The sequence below is a fragment of the Salmo salar genome, chromosome ssa07 (assembly GCF_905237065.1).
Source record: "Salmo salar chromosome ssa07, Ssal_v3.1, whole genome shotgun sequence".
Lineage (NCBI taxonomy): Eukaryota > Metazoa > Chordata > Actinopteri > Salmoniformes > Salmonidae > Salmo > Salmo salar.
Window position 1 is genome coordinate 51,266,662 of NC_059448.1, and position 6,413 is coordinate 51,273,074.

General features: G+C 42.0%; 1 long non-coding RNA gene across 1 annotated transcript; it reads right to left on the reverse strand.

The window, feature by feature from the left end:
• Positions 1-4,226: 4,226 nt before the first annotated feature.
• LOC106609581 (uncharacterized) lies at positions 4,227-5,953 on the reverse strand. Its single transcript, XR_001329713.2, has 2 exons — positions 5,639-5,953; positions 4,227-5,459 (listed from the first exon to the last, which is right to left on the reverse strand). It is a non-coding gene; the product is annotated as an uncharacterized lncRNA (long non-coding RNA).
• Positions 5,954-6,413: the final 460 nt, after the last annotated feature.

Below are 6,413 nucleotides of genomic sequence, written 5' to 3' on the forward strand. Positions count from 1 at the left end.
TTTTTATTGGCCAGTCTGAGATATGGCTTTTTCTTTGCAACTCTGCCTAGAAGGCCAGCATCCCGGAGTCGCCTCTTCACTGTTGACGATGAGGCTGGTGTTTTGCGGGTACTATTTAATGAAGCTGCCAGTTGAGGACTTGTGAGGCATCTGTTTCTCAAACTAGACACTCTAATGTACTAGTCCTCTTGCTCAGTTGTGCACCGGGGCCTCCCACTCCTCTTTCTATTCTGGTTAGAGACAGTTTGCGCTGCTTTGTGAAAGGAGTAATACACAGCGTTGTACGAGATCTTCAGATTCTTGCCAATTTCTCACATGGAATAGCCTTAATTTCTCAGAATAAGAATAGACTGACGAGTTTCAGAAGAAAGTCTAAAGAAGGCCAGTTTTATTGCTTCTTTAATCAGGACAACAGTTTTCAGCTGTGCTAATATACTTTCAAAAGGGTTTTCTAATGATCAGTTAGCTTTTTAAAATGATAAACTTGGATTAGCTAACACAACGTGCCATTGGAACACAGGAGTGATGGTTGCTGATAATGGGCATCTGTACACCTATGTAGATATTCCATATAAAATCTGCCATTTGTAGCTACAATAGTCATTTACAACATTAACAATATCTATACTGTATTTCTGATCAATTTGATGTTATTTTCATGGACAGAAAATGTGCTTTTCTTTCAAAAACAAAGACATTTCTAAGTGACCCCAAACTTTTGAACGGTAATGTATAATATATACACTGCTCAAAAAAATAAAGGGAACACTTAAACAACACAATGTAACTCCAAGTCAATCACACTTCTGTGAAATCAAACTGTCCACTTAGGAAGCAACACTGATTGACAATAAATTTCACATGCTGTTGTGCAAATGGAATAGACAACAGGTGGAAATTATAGGCAATTAGCGAGACACCCCCAATAAAGGAGTGGTTCTGCAGGTGGTGACCACAGACCACTTCTCAGTTCCTGTGCTTCCTGGCTGATGTTTTGGTCACTTTTGAATGCTGGCGGTGCTTTCACTCTAGTGGTAGCATGAGACGGAGTCTACAACCCACACAAGTGGCTCAGGTAGTGCAGCTTATCCAGGATGGCACATCAATGCGAGCTGTGGCAAGAAGGTTTGCTGTGTCTGTCAGCGTAGTGTCCAGAGCATGGAGGCGCTACCAGGAGACAGGCCAGTACATCAGGAGACGTGGAGGAGGCCGTAGGAGGGCAACAACCCAGCAGCAGGACCGCTACCTCCGCCTTTGTGCAAGGAGGAGCAGGAGGAGCACAGCCAGAGCCCTGCAAAATGACCTCCAGCAGGCCACAAATGTGCATGTGTCTGCTCAAACGGTCAGAAACAGACTCCATGAGGGTGGTATGAGGGCCCGACGTCCACAGGTGGGGGTTGTGCTTACAGCCCAACACCGTGCAGGATGTTTGGCATTTGCCAGAGAACACCAAGATTGGCAAATTCGCCACTGGCGCCCTGTGCTCTTCACAGATGAAAGCAGGTTCACACTGAGCACATGTGACAGACGTGACAGAGTCTGGAGACGCCGTGGAGAACGTTCTGCTGCCTGAAACATCCTCCAGCATGACCGGTTTGGCGGTGGGTCTGTCATGGTGTGGGGTTGCATTTCTTTGGGGGGGGCCGCACAGCCCTCCATGTGCTCGCCAGAGGTAGCCTGACTGCCATTAGGTACCGAGATGAGATCCTCAGACCCCTTGTGAGACCATATGCTGGTGCGGTTGGCCCTGGGCTCCTCCTAATGCAAGACAATGCTAGACCTCATGTGGCTGGAGTGTGTCAGCAGTTCCTGCAAGAGGAAAGCATTGATCCTATGGACTGGCCCGCCCGTTCCCCAGACCTGAATCCAATTGAGCACATCTGGGACATCATGTCTCGCTCCATCCACCAACGCCACGTTGCACCACAGACTGTCCAGGAGTTGGCGGATGCTTTAGTCCAGGTCTGGGAGGAGATCCCTCAGGAGACCATCCGCCACCTCATCAGGAGCATGCCCAGGCATTGTAGGGAGGTCATACAGGCACGTGGAGGCCACACACACCACTGAGCCTCATTTTGACTTGTTTTAAGAACATTACATCAAAGTTGGATCAGCCTGTAGTGTGGTTTTCCACTTTAATTTTGAGTGTGACTCCAAATCCAGACCTCCATGGGTGGATAAATTGGATTTCCATTGATTATTTTTGTGTGATTTTGTTGTCAGCACATTCAACTATGTAAAGAAAAAAGTATTTAATAAGATTATTTCATTCATTCAGATCTAGGATGTGTTATTTTAGTGTTCCCTTTATTTTTTTGAGCAGTATATATATATTTATTTTTAGAATGTTACTAATAACAACAGATTAAACACATTTTGGCCAAGGGATCTGTGGATTAAGTTCAGAGGGTACAATACATGTAGGCCTAATATTATTCATCTACAATTCAGGTTGGTAGCCCTGTCCTGCAGTCAAATGACTAGTGGCCTCATGGGTGGAATGTTATTCATATTTTTCATAAATAAACCTCTTTTTTTTTTTAACAACTGGTTTTGTTATATTTCAGGCTTCTGTGATGTATATAAAGTGTAATATTGGGTTGCAAACTCAATAGATTTCAACTCTATATCTGACATGGTACAGGTGTCTCCTTTTTAAGCCCAAACCATGTGTGTGAGGTGTATACTTTTGTTTCAAAGTAGATTTGTTTAAGACTGCCAAGAAACACTTTGTGACCCTGATTTAGCCCACTGCAGTAAAAGGTTAACCCTGGGTAACATGGGCATGGGAGGCTCACAGGGATATTGGTATCCACAGTACTCCACCAATTATCAATTATTTATTTTTTACATAAATGCACTGCAATATTTTACAATTTTTTTTATTTAACCTTTATTTAAGTTGGCAAGTCAGATAAGAACAAATTCTTATTTACAATGACGCCCTACACCCGGCCAAACCCAGACGACGCTGGGCTAATTGTGCTCGGCACTATGGGACTCCCTATCACGGCCGGTTGTGATACAGCCTGGATTTGATCCAGAGTGTCTGTGGTGACGCCTTAAGCACTGAGATGCAGGGCCTTAGACCGCTGCGCTACTTGGGAAAAACTGCACAATGTAATGTGTGTAGAATTACAGGACATTAGCTTTAAAGTTGGAACAACAAAAAATCTCTCTGCCCCATGATAAAATGCGTAGAACTGCAGGAAATTAGCTAGAAAACTGCTAAATGTTCTCTCCGATGCCAGTAGGTGGGACTTTAAAACGTTCCATCACAAGACCTGAGACTTGGTTTGTCTGGCCATGTACAACACTGGAGTTGTGTTCTGATTATCAGGGGGGTCCCTTACAAATTTGCTATCACAAAAGGGTTTCCCGGCCCCAAAAAGTTTGAGAACCCGTTATGCCTAGATGCATGCTGAACAAATATAAACATTATTTTGTCCCCATGTCAATAGATTTTGTAAACAGCAGTGGAAACACAGAGGTTGATTAGGGAGATAGCAATAATGGAATGGAGCCTGGCCTGATTCACAGCCTTGCTGGCATGAACAACATTTTTTTGAGTGGGTGTGGAGGGGGTGTATGATGGGGTGTTATTCTATGTATGTTGTGTCAATTGATGGTATGTATTTATGTGGAATCAGCAGCACTCTTTAATTGTCCAAGTCAAATTTCCCCTCTGGGGCAATGAAGTATATCAAATCAAATGATATGCAAGATGAGAGAGCAACTTACATCTTAGATTCAAGGGCATAGTTCAAAATGATGTGGCTAGTAGCACCAGTGGCTAATAGCCTGGCATTAAAGCATCGCATTTCAGTCAACAGTAGCATGGTAGCCCCAGTGGCTAAAAAGACCAACCTAAAGACTATAGTCATTCTGAATGATGTAAAGGCCTACATCATTACAGAAGTTGGTCGATATGAAACTGATACATAAACTTTCAGTTGAACATTGACAATAGTTAGACATCTACTTTGTCATGTTTTCTCATCATTTAGCATTTTCAGTTCATTTATTTTATTCTGTTTCCTGTGTGATGAAAAACACCTGTAGCCTATAATATACCCTATTTTATGCTGTGTGATCAATGAAGCAGGTTACTCATGTGACTGTATATTTGAAAGCAAAGTTATGTAAGGATATGGCATCCGGCTTGGTTTCTCCTACATCCTAATTCATTCATGCAAAAAAAAAGGGAGTGGTCAAAAGACAAGCAATAGTGTCTATTCATTTTATTGTCAAAAGCCTATAAAAAAGTGTTTATTCTTTACAACTTTTTTTATGACACAATATTACAGTGCATGATGAACTGTCAATTAGTGCATAATGTAGCCCTTTTTCTTTTACCCTTAATGTGATCTTCAATATACAACAAATAGCCTACATGATATAGGGAATACCATGTAGACAGATTAGTACATTTTTGTCATTTAGCTGATGCACCTATCCAGACCGATTTAGCGTTTGCTAAATTAGGTAACTTGCTCAAGGGCACAGACAGATTTTTCCCCCTAGTCAGCTCAGGGATTCAAACCAGCAATCTTTCAGTTACTGCCCCAACGCTCTACCATTTACTGTCCCAACGCTCTACCATTTTCTGTCCCAACGCTCTACCTGCTGCCCTACCAAGTTTTAGTATAGTATAGTGGATAGAACTACATAGTAATAGCTGTCAATATGACCTAGTACTTTAGTAATAGCCTACTATAAACATCAACTAGGGTGTTCTTCAAATGTGCAAAACAAGTTAAACAACTCATCAAACCCGTAGTGACCTGTATAAATCAAACCCCCACTGCGCACAGACGTCAGTTCGACGTCTAGTTCTGAATTGCACAATTCAACCAAAAATGTCACCATGTCATTGGATTCAGGTTAAAAACGAGACAGAGTTTCCATACGTTGATGACTTTTTGCAAATCCAATCAGTCTTCCACGCTCATTCAACGTCATCACATAGATTTTTCGGGGTTGAAATGACGTGGAAACAGCGCTGATTCAACCAGGTTTTGGCCAGTGGGAGTGGGACACCAACTTGTGAAACTGAAAGCGAACCATGATGAAAGGCTCAATAATGTTATTGTAAAAATCAGTGTACACATTGTACAGTGCAAGCAGTAATTGACAAACGAAAACATAACATAAACCAAGCCTGTCTGTGTTAATTCTACTCCGCATGACGTCCTCATCAGGATCCAATGCGTTTGGTACTCCCTGAACCTCTCGAATGGGTTGAAGACATCCGTATGTCAGTACTGCTGTCCAACTGTAAATATTCTGCCGCATCCGCGCCTTGGACATACATGAGACCACCAAATGAATCCACCATTCCCATCAGCGCGGCTAGGACGGTGAACGCTGTCCCGATAAAAAACATCTTCAAGACGTCTGTCATCATAGCTTCTCCAGTGAAATGAACGTGGTCTTCTGTTGAACAACCGCAGCGTCACCTTCACAAATATAAATAATATTAATTACATGTGTTATGTTGTTTGTACTCTTTTCCATGTATTTTCCAAAACGTATACTAAATTACTATTACATAACCGGAAACGCAACCACACATTAACCGCGTGGTGGTAAAGTAGACTACCAAAAGGAACGCTGCCAGAAACTGTTGAGTACTTACAATATGCCTGCCGATTTTCAACTTCAACTTGTGTAGAGTAGTTTAACTCCCGATCCAAGGTTGGCGTGGAAGACAGACTTTCCTTGCTAATGACGACACAGTCACGAGATATTCATCAAGTCTTCTTTAAAACAGTCGCGGTAAATACGTTACTCTCCTCTTGATATCAGACAGCAATGTGATGATGCATCGCAGCGCTCTCTTGTTTCAAAGCTTGTGTGTAATGACATCATCAAATAGATGGGAATTTCCAATTCTTGATACATAGGCGTGCTAATGATTTAATTTTAGTCTCTTTCACAGATAACTCACGCAAGATGGCAGAAATGGCTACTGAAGTCTGATTGGACTTGGATAGACTAGTTGCCTGTGTGATAAGGCAAGTGTTCTACATATTTTAAATTTAGCCTATTCCCATCCCACCAAGAAATAAAATGACATAGCAGTTAAGAATGTAACTACTCTAGACTCTTTAGTTGTTTCACAATCCACTCAATAAGTAGCTCTGGGAAGTTAGGAGTTGTTGCACAACGCATTAATTCCCACAGTTCTGAGACCCATTTTGCTTTAGGCTACTTTCTGTGTGCGTCAAAGAGAGTGATTAGACATGAATAGGTTCAGCTTCATACTCTGTGGTTTGCTTTTACAGTAATATTAACATACACCCACACCCTCCTCTACCCCTTGAGTAACCTTTCAGTTTTCATATATATCTGACAGATGTACACTGACATGGGGACTTCCACATTAGGCTGGTGATTTGGGTACTAGTTTC